General features: G+C 41.3%; 1 protein-coding gene across 24 annotated transcripts in view; it reads right to left on the reverse strand.

Annotated features, from left to right (window-relative positions):
- Ctnnd1 (catenin (cadherin associated protein), delta 1) overlaps positions 1–13,283 on the reverse strand; it is a 71,882-nt gene that overhangs the window by 47,500 nt on the left and 11,099 nt on the right. The window contains exon 1 of one of the 24 annotated variants that reach the window (XM_030247016.1): positions 7,798–7,860. The exons of the other annotated variants lie outside the window; for them this stretch is intronic. The gene's annotated coding sequence lies outside the window, so the exon portion shown is untranslated. Of the gene's footprint in view, positions 1–7,797; positions 7,861–13,283 lie in introns of those variants that run through there. 24 annotated transcript variants of the gene reach the window in all.

Raw genomic sequence — 13,283 nt, forward strand, 5'->3', positions numbered from 1 at the left:
AAGCATTCCTCAGTTCTGGGGCTCGTATTCTATACGTTTCTTTTTTGTTGTTTTGTTTTTGTATTTAGAGACGGGGAGTCTCTCCTTGTAGCCTTTCTATCCTTGAACTCAAAGAGATCTGCCTACCTGTGGTCCCCAAGCATGAGCCACCACCTCCCAGCATCTGACTAAGTTTCTTTTTATAAGGAGCAAGTACTCAAATCAAAATCAGGTACTTCTTTATACCAATCACCTACTTTGATTGGCAAGCCTCATCTAGAAATTTAGCAAAAAACAGTCACCCTTATGCCACCTCAAATAAGAAAATCTCATCAAAATATTGTTTTTTAATTATGACATCTCACTAAGTCAAGCGCAAAGATCACAGTTGGGATGAGAAAGAGAAGGAACAAGAAGCAGAGAAGACTGTGCTGGCAGCATCAGACAGAGGGAAGGGATTGTTCTAGCGGTATGTTAGCAATCTGCCTCTAGGGCAGCTGTCCTCCTGGTCAATCAAAGGCGGGTCTGTGTGTGTGCTCAGAGCTAGCCAGCTTAGCAAGAAGTTGAGGACTCAGCCACCCAATCAACAGTGATAAAAGATGCCTACTTCACAGCTGGAATGAAGAGCAGGAAAAACAAAACAAGAAAGAAAGGGGGCAGCAGGAGGAGGACAAACTGTCATGGGTACACTACTTCAATCCCAGGGAACTACCAGCTATGCCCGGTTAGGGGTAAACATTGGCCACCTGCAGTAAGGGGATGCTGAAATCAAATAGGCAGGGTGGGTACTCCTGTGGGTAGCAAGGTGCCACACAGAAAGGCTCCAGGATTACCAGTTTCTTTGCCCCCTTCAAACCCCAAACAACTTCTGCAACCTACATAGTACATCAACATTATCTAACATCATCCATGCCCTCCTAGAATTCCATTCTTAATTAAATCCTAGATCCATAAATAAGCATAGCATACACAAAACTCAGTAAGCTCTTCAATGCTAAGAGATCAAGGCCATTTATATAACTCAAGTGCTGAGATGTAAAAGGCCACAGTCAGATCTCACACCCTCTAATCCCTCAGAGTAGCTAGCTGCTCTGAGACCCATTAGACACAAAGGCTGCTCTCTTCTCAGTAGGGCTCTGCAGCAGAGCCGCTCTCCAGGGACAAAGAGATTTCACAGGAGAACCACAAAGACATCACCCCTCTCTGTTCCCCCACTCCCAGCTTTCTCACTTCCTGTCACAGTAGCACCAGACCACAGTCTCCCAGAAACAAACAAATACAAAGTGCTGGATTCTGGGCTGCAGGCCAACCACATTCCAGGGCATCCTGTCTACCAATCACCAGTTAGAGCTCCTACTTTGCCCTGCTCAGTTCCTTATCGTGTTCAGGAAAACAACCCTCCTCTCAGCCTGAAGCCAACACTACATAGGACAAAGCTCAGGCCTTTAAGAATCAGCAGAAAGATACTATATGCACAGACCTAAGTAAGAGTCTTGGGGGGGGGGGGGTGGAAGAGATTTTTAATATTGTACCTGGCAAATTTTTTCACCTTAAGACACTGAAATAGGGATTTAAAAGCTAAAGCTGCTATTCCAGTCAGCACAGCTACAAGTGGCACCACCACCCCCCCAAGAAAGTGCCATCAAGATGATCACCAACAGTAGAACATGTCACCCATTTCCACTGCTTTTAAACTCTTCAAACTTGCCTACATGTGGAACTGATTCCTAAAGCCGGCCCCACCGAGAACAAACAAAGGCAGCAGACTCCACCCTACAGAAAGGCAGTTTATCAAGTTCTGAGGGCAAAGTTCCTGACTTCCCAAGAGAACAGGAGGAGGGCCACTAGGAATTGCACTGTAGCTCAGGCAGCAAAGAGGCTGACAGGCAACCTTAGCTTTTTCCTGCAAAAAAGAAGCACTGGCCGACTCTGAGAATGGACCAAACTATGTTTTTCTAATACTTTGCACAGTCCATTGGAAGTTAGCGTCCCTAGAAGCAAAACTTTAGACATAGGTCAAACTCCATCAACCAGAGATTCCTGAGATCCAAAGAAGTAGCAGCACCCTTGGCCCCCGACTCCATTCACGGTGCATTAGTGCTCACAAGAGCTCTAAGCAGAACATTTCGAGCCAAGAACTAGTAAATGCCATCTTTCTCATCGTTTCTCTCCTTCCTCCTAGCCACCCCCCCCCCCTCACTGGAAACATCAGCTAAATCCTGAATATCTGGCTCTATCTTGATCTCTGCAGCACAATTTAAAAGCATTATAGTCTTTCAGTGGACCTGGCAAAAGAAGTTGGATAAGTAGGGCAAGAATATATACAACAGCTCTTCTAAATTGATAGAAACCTAGGGCCTAGGCCTTACAAATCATGTCACTGAAGCACACAAACGAGTTTCCAGTCTTTTACCTAGCCCCAAATTTAACTAATTCTCTTTTTCTTAAGAATGTTCAAATTTTGAAAATTTAGTTATAAATATCAGTATTCTTAATGTTTTCTTGCTCATAGCTCAGTGAGAGTTGCTGGTACACAATGAGATTGGCATACAAAGTGTTGCTGGGTTTTTGTTTTTGTTTTTTAAAATAAAATTAAGGAAGTTTTCTGAAATAAAACGAAAATGGCTGTAAAAGACACCCCCCCACACCCCCACACACACTAAATCCACCCCTATGCATGCTGCTGCTGCTCTGAAAAGGTGCCTGGTAGGTAGGTCTGCATCAAACTAAACACGTAAGACAGAAAAGGAGTGTTGACTCAGAAATGTCATCCATCACCCTGGAGTATGGAGCCAGGGAAGAAGACTAGTATTGTCAACCAATTATAGTGTAACTTAACTCCACCAGAGATCCAGAGTCTAACGGTTTCTCTGGCTCTTTCCAACGTTATTTAGAAAACTCAACCAAAGGGAAGTTAAAGAGAACATCCCTGAAGGGCCATGGCTTTGGGAGGATCAATCTGTTTCTATCTTCCCACGTGATGCTCCAAAGCCATAGAATGAGAGGGAAGAGGTCAGGAGTGGTGGCTCTCATCCACAACCCCGGCCCTTGGGAGATGGAGACAGAATGAATTCAAAAGTTCAAAGTTAGCCAGGATTACTTGAGACTTCGTCTCAAAAAAAAAAAAAAAAAAAAAAAAAAAAAAAAAAAAAAAAAAAAGCCACCGGAGCACTTGGAAGGCAGAGGGAGGGGAGAAAAGAATGTGTCTCATAAAGTTAGGGTACATTTCAACTAGCCAACATCCACAGAGCATCGAGTGTCTGGGCAGTCAGTGCCACTCCACTCTTCAGGTCCAGTTCCTGGGCCACCCCTTGCTCCAGAATAATCTTCACAAAGAATAACTAAAAGGGTTTGATAAAGACACCAGCTGTTTCCATGACTTTCCCCCCCTCCCCCTCCTCCCCAGAGCACAGTTCAAACTCACATCAAACAGTTAATACAATTGACCATCAGTAGGAAGGAGAAGCCTGGACTAAAATAGCAGGAAGAGTGCCAACTGGCCCCACTTGGAATGCTTGCTTGGCTCGATTTAAAAATAAGAAACTTTTGTCATCCACTCCCTCTGTCCAGTTTAATTCTCTTTACAATCTACCTTTCAGTGTCAAATGGGTTTCAGTTTCTTCCTTACAAGTGTATTTTCAAATCTCAGAGAATGAAGAGGGAGTGTACATAAATAAGGCTCAATGCAAAATAATGTCTGAGGGATGGGAAAGATTTCTGAACTGCAAAAACAACCTTAGCCCAGAATTCCCCCTGTCCCCAACAACAACAAAGTACACCAGAGGCAAAGGAGAACACAAAACTAAACATAAACTTGATGGTAACTGTTTCTTATGGCTTTGGTAACCAGGTGAGACGTAGCACAGCCTGAATGTAGAACATCCTGAATGTTCAGGATAGAACACTTGCCTACTATGCACGAGGTGTTCTGCAGCACTGAAAGGGGGGGGGGGGGGGGCATGACCAGCTTGTTCCCCACCCATATTCCAAGTTAACCAGAGTTAGCCAAGAAGGAAGTTAAGGAAGCCAGCATTTCCCTTTCAGACAGGAAGTAAATTGGCCCTTCCTGTGAGTTTTAAACAAATTGTACAGCTGGTGTTTCAATGTTAACATCCTCTCTTGAATTTGTTCCACAATTTCAAAATTGCAAGAGGGAAATGGAGACGTGGTCTAAAGGTTTCCCTTAACAGGCAACTTGAGTTCTCCACAACTTGCTACATATTGAAGTAACCTTCAAATCTGGATTAACATGGAACCCTAAAACAACACTAGGTAACACTCAAGTAGATAATTTCAAATTAATCAGCCCCCACCTCATGTCTACCACAAGCCAGTTAGTCTGCTCATTCAATTAAATACCCACCCACATGAGAATTCAACCCCGAGGGATCACAATCATTTGGGAATCCAGATTTTCAAAAATGCTACGTAGTGATTCTCACAGCCTGTAGAAAATCATGTGGTCTGTTCCTGACAATCTAACCACAACATTCCTTTGACAAAAGGGGCAGTAGTTAGAAAATACATTTGGGCCTGTTTTACTGCCCACTAGACAGTTCAGATCATTGCTCAGTCTGGATTAGAAACTCTGAAAGCATGGTCTTAAGTATAAGATGGTTGTTTGTTTGCTTTGTTTGTTTTGCTTAGACTAACTCTCAATGCATAGCCCAGTTTGCTTGTTGCTTGTCTCAAACTCACAGTGTTCCTGATTACTGGGATTACAGACCTATGTCACCAAGTTCAGCTTTAAATATTTTTTTTAGACTCAGTACCTAGAAGGAAGAGTACCTTGCTACCAGGCCCACTGCCTATGGACTTGTGAGCTACTCACTGGAGTACATGCCTATTTACACTGCAGAAGGAACAATATTGTAAATGTTTTAATTTCCTGCAAGGAATGAAGATCTATGCCAAATTCTTAAAGACTCGCTCCATATTCTACTATAAAAGAATCCAAGTCCTAAATCTTCTTCATTCAAGCATTCATGAACCCTAGATATTTCTAGCCTAGTTGATAATAGATGAGGAATAACCAGAAATTGAAACAGCAGGAGCTATTGCTGAATTTTTCCAAGCAAGTCACTTTAACTTCTAGTTTGAGACCAAATGAGTAGCAAAATGTCCTTAAAGAACTATAGGGAAAAGCATTTCTATGAAAATTGTGTGAGTGAAGATTTAGGCTAAAAAATACAATAAAATATGAAAAAAGAAAGAAAAGAACAGCATTATATGACAGTCATGACAATCATACATATGCTGGAGAAATAAGCATCAACTAGTTACTTAAAGTACCTTGGAAACCTTGCAGAAATCTGTGATTAACTAGAGTACTTCCCATATAATGCTACAGCTAGGAGAAGGGAATTGAAGTGTTTCTTAGTCAACCAGTGAAGATGTTAATACCTAGCACAGGATGACAACTGTATTTAGAGGGCAGAATAATGAGTAACCAGGTCAAATGCCAGATCTAAAGCCTTTAACAGAAAGAAAGGGAAAGCTGAGGATAGTAGCTCCTACAGGTTAAACCCAGCCTGCGGAGGCTCAAAAAGGAAAACAAGACTAACTACCTGGACTATGGTATAAGCTTGAGGATACACTCAGATATCAGGGTAGGGGTGCAGTATCTCTAGCTGAAGTATCTCTTACAAACTTGCTAAACCAGAAATCTTGAAAGGGAAAGTAAGTGTGAGTGACACAGGTCCTCTGGTAATCAGGTATTATCTAACTTTGCTACATGGGTTGCCAAAGAACACCAAATCACCAAATAGTTGGTTAGTCCTCAGTTCCATCAAAATCAACCAAGCAAAGGGATTCAGTATGTGCTTTGATGATCCCTAATAAATTAAACTTACATTCCTGAAAGAGAAAAATAGAGCCCTAAGGTTACTTAACAAGGATAATCACCGCTGATATGAAAAGTAGAAATATGGATATGGTAACAGTGACCATAATTCTCCAGTCTCAGGAGGGGGATCCCTGAAACCTTCAAACCCCAACATTAAAAGGAGGAAGGAAGAACTTCAATCCAGGTATGGTAGCCCAAGCCTTAAATCCCAGCAGAGACAGTTGGATTTCTGTTAGTTCCAGGGAGGTAGATGCAGAGAGATCATCTCCTGTCCCAAACAAACAAAACAAAACACCCAGGAACTTTTGGTAAAATGAGCACAAGCAGTATGTAAGTGGGGGCCCAAAGCACTTAAACAAAACCAACAAATGTAGACAAAAGAAACTGTACCAGTTCTGGGCTGCAATTTCTCCTTTTCCTAGACAACTATGTAGATAAGAAAATCTTTGATGTTTACAAACACATGTAAACTTATTATAACTGCACTTGTCTTGTGGTCCTTCAAAACAAAGGTCATCACCCATACAGAATGTGCTAGTATGGTAAGCACTCTCATAGAGTTTCTACAATGGGAGAAAGGCTGGGACAGCTGTTGCCTCAAGTTAATAGGAACACACAAAACACTAGTCACAGCTGTTGTCTCCATAGACCTAAAGACAATTTTACTTTGTACTCTGTAGTGCTAAGCAGGATCCTATACCAGTACTCTATCTTTCAGTATAAAGCAGCCCAGACAGGTAGGTCTCTGTTGATACCCACCCACCACTATCTCTCTTGACCAGGGGCCAGCCTAAGTCTGTGCCTTCTCTATTCCTCTCCTGTGTATGACAATCAATCACTCATTTCTTTTGTTCTCTTCCAAATATATCTTACATATAAACCCTCCTTGATCACTCATACAATAATCCTCAGCATTTGAGACATGAAGTCAGAAGGTTTAGAAGTTCATGAGCCAGCCGAGGCCATGAAACCCTGTGATTGATTGATTGACTGATTGATTGATAGACAGACAAGACAGAGAGCAACACATACACACGAATTTTGCCCCCTTGGCCCCACACAGCTTCCATCCTATGTACTAATGCTTTTTTCCAGCAGAATCACATAGTGTAACATATGTGCCTGTATACTCATTGAGTCAATTTAGATGATTATTATACCCTAGAGCATGGCACACATCATTTTTTGTGCATGTAGGGATCAAATCCAGGAAGTTGTTTATGCCAGGCAAATGCTCTACTACTGAGCTACATTCATCCTCAGCCCTCAGGTTTTGTCTTTTTCTTTGTTTTATTTTGGTCTTTTCTGTTTTGCTTTTGGAAAGAGTCTTGCTATCTATCTAGCCTAGCTAGTTCCCATCTCCTATCGTCCCACATTAGCCTCAGGTGCTAGAGCTGCATGGATACCACCACACCTGCCTTCTTTTAAGTAAAGATGTTTCTCATGCTCAATGAATACAGTTAAATTAAAAAAAAAAAGTAAACCAACTTCATTTTGTTTTTATTTAAATACTTCCTTGTTTAGTTGGTTCCAGGTCTGCTGTTTTTGAGACAAGGTCTCATGTGTCCCACTAAACTCACCACTTACCAATGGTAAGGTAATTCCTGGCCCTCCATTCTCCATTTCTCCATTCATGCACCGTGGCTAGCTCCCTTTTATTATTTTACAGTAATTTTGCATATGCATGTATATGTGTATGAACCTATGTCGTAAGGCAAGCATGCAGAAGTCATCAAGTTTGGCAGCAAGCGTCTTACCCATTGAGCCATCTAACCAGTCCTATTTATCGGTATTTTTGGCAAGGTCCACCATTTAGCATAGGCTGGCCTCAAACTCCCAATCTTCTGCCTCAGCTTCCTCAAAATACTGGGATTACAGACATGTGTCATACCAGGTTCTCTACTTTTTTTTTTTCTAACTGTGATCCTAAGGTCTATCTGTGACTAGGGACTTCTATACACTTACAGTCGTACCTCCTCCTCCTCTGGCTGACCTTCAGCAGGGTAGGTGCTCAAGTACCCAACGGTGTCCTAGTTTGCAAAGCCAGCAGAGGAAAGAAGAGCAGAAAGGTTACAGAATTCCCCCATTCCAACAAAGAAGCAGCAGAGAAATCAGATTGGCATCAATTTCCCTTTTAAAATAGACTCCTCTATTTTAAAAGTAGATTGAATATACACACCAGCTACTTTATTCAATGAGATTTACTTCACTTGCAATGAAATGGGAACTGCAGGTGCTTTGATAAAGGTACTGAAAAGTTGACCTACTTTCTATAACAATGTCTATGTCTTCAAACATCAGAATAAATTCTGGTCTCCTAAAATATAAGCTTCTTCAAACAAACATCTTGTCATTCAACAGCAAGAAATGTGCTGCTCCATTTCAATACAGAATAACATGGGTCACAAATACAAATGTCATTTATTTTGGGGAAAGTAAATTTCTTTTGCTCTGCTATTGGCGAGCTATGAATAACTAATTAGGAAAGATAGATGAGATCTGGAAAAAAATAAAGATAAAAACTGAGGGCTGGGTGTACATGCCTTTAATCCCAACATGTGGGAGACAGAGGCTAATGAATCTCTGAGTTCAAGGCCAGCCTGAGACAGCCAGGGTTACACAGAGAAACCCATAGGGTGGAGGGAGGGGCACTAGTTGAATTACTGGATGCACCTTCATGTCAGCCTAACTCAATGAAACCAGAGCTGCATCCTACACTTGTCTTTATCATCAATACAACCGATTAAAAATAAAAATCTTAAGAAGACCATCAGCTGAAGGGAGAGAATACAGAAAGTGGGAAAGGAAGCCAACAGGGAAGGATCAGTTGAAACAGTAAAGAGTCTAGACTGAAGAACTGGGTAAGGGAGCTATCACTTAAGGCTAAAGAGTACTAAAGAAATACTATTCAGAACCCTAGTTGCGTAGGCTACATCATATAAAGAAACTACATAGCAGGTGAGGGGTAAAATGGAGAGAAGGAAAATTCTAGTCTGGAGGAAACCTCCAAGTTTCCTTCCAGACAGGGCTACATCTAAGATATGCACACATCCCCCAAGCTCAGCTTGTCTTTTCTTCATAAGAAAGCAGACTTTTCTTAGAAGCACACTTTTCACAGGAAGCATTCATGAACTCAAAATTTTTACATGTCACAATTTTACAATCCATAAATATGGGCTGCAAGTGGAATGTTTCCTGAATAAAAAAAAAAAAAAAAAAAGAGGGAACCTATTTCAATAAAATATTAGCAAAAGCCTGCCTTTGTTCTGCACGTCCATTTATATAGCCCAGCATTAGCTTACAAACTCCTGACTAGATAAGCTTGGTGTGAACAACCTGGCTCAAAATGAATTGTGACCAAAAAGGAGGGGGCTGCTGGATTATCTGTAATCCAAGCAACTTGGGGGCAGAGGTAGGAAGCTCTTCGAAAGTTTGAAGGCAGCCCGGTCTAAATTCCAAGTCAACCATGGGTACATAGTGAAAGCCAGAAAAAAAAAAATCTGGTTCAAGCTGATGATAACAAACCCAATCCAAACCCTTCTCGATCCACTCTTATCAAATTACATTTACCCAGAGTTCTGTTTTGGCTGGACACAAAAGGACGGGAGTAACCCGCAGTTCTTCTAAAGTCTTTGAAGGAATTGTGAAGCTAGCCTGGCCGTGCCACCTGTTTGTCTCCTTCCCTTTCTGGAAGAGTGTTTTTGAGCCCCCACCTCCACAGCTCCCTAAAAGTTGCTGCCCAGCACCAAAATAAAATGTTTCTGAAAATTAACAGAACACCAGAGGCTTGAACAGGTCTGTAACCCTATCATTTGGGAGGCTGTGGCAGGAGATTTTGAGTTATAAGCAAGTTTGCTACATGGTGAAACTTTGTCTCAAAAAAAAAAAAGATATCTTGTCCAACTGACAAATAATGTTTATTCAGTGTTCTATGGCAAACAAATGCAAAGTATGAGCTATATACTTTATAAACTTTAAATAGCAAACCAATTGTAATGACAATCCGATATACAAAGTTAAGAGTTAATACATTTTTTTTTGTTTGTTTCTGCATCAGAAGAGATCAAACCTAGGGCTTAGAGCATGTTAGGCAAGCACCCTCTGAGATATATATCCCCACAGAAATTATTAAAACTATCCCCACTTTAAAGAAAAGACCAGGACAAACAGTAACTAAGCAATTTGTCCCAGGGTAAATCAGAGCAAGATTGGAACTCAACAGTCTAGCTCCAGAAGCTTTTTTAAAACAGGACTTTCTTTTACAAAACTTTCTGTGTTTTTTTTTTTAAGCATCAATTGTGCTATCCTTCTTTGCCTTATATCACTGGAGAGATGTACTCCGTAGGAAATTACTTTTTTGGTTGAGTAAATTAAAAAATACTTAGCCGGGCGTAGTGGTGCACGCCTTTAATCGCAGCACTGGGGAGGCAGAGGCAGGCGGATCTCTGAGTTCGAGGCCAGCCTGGTCTACAGAGTGAGTTCCAGGACAGCCAGGGCGATACAGAGAAACCCTGTCTCGAAAAAAACCAAACCAAACCAAAACAAAACAAAACAAACCAAAACAAAACTATGCAGCAGTTAAGGTGCTACTTAAATGGGTGTAAGGAAGAGTTAATGTGATTCTTGAAATTTTTATTGCAAAATTCTGCATGTGTGAAGTAAAAACTGTAAACAGCACTTTACCAACCATCATATGGGATCGATGATAACATTAACCAAATTACCTAGCACTAATCAGCACTTGAAAAAACCCAACTCTTTATGACTAGAGGAAGCAAGATGTGGTAGTACTTATCTCTAATTCCACAACTAAGGAGATCTCTCTGAACTTGGGGGCTAGCCTGATCTACAGAATCCAGAACAGCCTAGGCTCCTAAACAGAAAGACCCTGTCAAAAACAAAACAAAACAAAGACTAGGGGTAGCTCAATTGATAGACTATTTGTCCAGAATTTAGGAAGCCCTAGGCAAGGCCAAAGACAGCCTGGGCTACTTGAAACTCTGTCTTAAAAATATAATTAAAAATAGGCCGGGCGTGGTGGCGCACGCCTTTAATCCCAGCACTCGGGAGGCAGAGGCAGGCGGATTTCTGAGTTCGAGGCCAGCCTGGTCTACAAAGTGAGTTCCAGAACAGCCAGGGCTATAAAGAGAAACCCTGTCTCGAAAAACCAAAAAAAAAAAAAATATATATATATATATATAATTAAAAATAATTACACAACTAAATACAAATCAGTCATGTTTCAGCTTCCCCTTTTAATTCTAAGCAAGACAGTGTTCATGCTCTATCAGTGCTCTATTTGAAACCTTGGAGGCAGCTACATCTTTTAGGTCAATCAATTCCCATTTCAGCTTCATGTAACATGGATTTGTTGATTTTTATTTTATGTGTATGAGTGTTTTGCCTACATGTATATATGTGTACCATGCATACATGGTACCCATAGAGGCCAGAAGAGTTCTCATATACCCTGGAACTGGAGTTACACAAATGGTTCTGAGCCACCATGTGTGTGCTATCGTGTGCCAACCCCACACACACATACACACACATACACACACACACACACACACACACACACACCTACACAACCTCCAGAAAAAAAAGAACATGATATATCAAGTGTAGTAGCTGCCTAGTCCTATAATTCACAGTAGCACTCAAGAGGCAGAGACAAGATTAGGAGTTGAAGATCAGCCAAGTTAAAGGAGACCCTGTCTCAAACTGAGACTTGTAGAGAGGGAAAAAATGACATCAACTACATTTTCTTTGAATACTTATAATCAAAAGCTAACATCCCAAGACCATTGTGTTTTTGTTGGTGGTATATAAACCACTGACCCAAGCAGGGGTGAAAACAGTCCTCCTTGCTGCTCTCCACGTTTTCCCCCAGAAAGTGGATAGGCTGCCTTGACTGACTGAAGGCAACAGCTGCCTAAGCTATGAAAGAAATGCACCTTACTTCTTACACCATTCTTTAGACTGCCAAGAAAAGCTAAACCTTAAAGATCTTCCATTATTTCCAGAAACTTTGTTAAAAAAAGAAGCTAGTTGTGGTGACACATGTCTATAGCACCAGCATTCAGATGGGTCAGTGGGATCACACATTCAAGTTGATCCTCACTCAGTTACGTGAGATTCCACCCCAAAGAAATTATTAGGGTTGGTGAAATGTCTGGAGGATAAAGGAACCTGACACCAAGCATCCGGACTTGAGTTCTAACCGTGGGACGGGAACAGATTCTCTCCCATGTCCTAATTGTTCTGACTTCCATACACCTGGCCTTAGCAGGAGCAGGGGCCTGCCCTTCACCACCTAACACAATGAAATGTATGTAAACAGAAAAATGGAATGCAATAAATAAAAAATCTACACTACAGGTTACCATGAGAGTATCAAAATTACACGGGAATGCAATTAATTCATGTTGTTCTGATTCCTGTCTCCATTTAAGCCTTCTCAGTCCCCACTAATTCCCATCAAGTACCTTAATTAAACAAGGCTTACTGAGCACCTCTGTTTATAGCAGACACCACCATAGGTAATGAAGGGATAGAGATAAGAAAGTACCTACACACAAGCACCTCAAAGTCTAGAGTGAAAGATAGTCATTTTTAATTCATTATGACAAACATATTTATTACAACTACCTCCAAGCTTTTCATTCAACCCAAAGAGCTGAAAATTCTCTGGAAGACAAAATTTCATTAATAAGCAAACGAAGGTTGAGGCAAATCCCAGAAGTTAAAAATAAAGAGCAACAGGACGTGGTAGTGCATGCCACTAGACCCAGCACTTTGGAGGCAGAGGCAGATCTCTGTGAGTTCAAGGCCAGCCTAGTCAACAGAGTTCCAGGACAACCAGAGCAACATGGAGAAAGCCTGTCTCAAAATAAACAAGCAAGCAAGCATGACTGGCGATGAGCTCAATGGCAGAGAACTTGCCTTGCCTGTGTGAGGCTCCTAGTTCAATCCCCAGCACTACAAAAGGGAAAAAAAGAGACTAATGGAACGGCAGTGGCATGTACCCTGCTTTTAGGGCTAAGATATCTATGCCAGCATATTCAGCTCTCACTTGCTCTAAAGAAACTGGTCTTTTATATACACTGTCCGAACTTGGTGCCTGTAAGTAACTACGAAAACACTCCTGCCTAAAGCAAGTCTTCATTTATTTTAGTCCCAGCTGTTATGTCCATTCTCTTTGGGTAATGGCAATGTACCCCTGGTTAAATTCATTGACTCTGTACTCAATCAGACCAGGGTCAATCTTGACCTCCACCAATTAAATAATGAGATGTTTAAGCAAACCCCAGCTTCTTTGTCTCAAATTCATTTTTAAAAAATGGTTATTAGAGACTAAGTAGTCTATGCAAAATGCTTAGCACACAGTAAAATAAAACAATGACAGGGAGGGTAAAGGATGGGAAGACCTACAAGATACTAACAGAGGGCCGTCACC

Source organism: Mus musculus, chromosome 2 (assembly GCF_000001635.26).
Source record: "Mus musculus strain C57BL/6J chromosome 2, GRCm38.p6 C57BL/6J".
Taxonomy (NCBI): Eukaryota; Metazoa; Chordata; class Mammalia; order Rodentia; family Muridae; genus Mus; species Mus musculus.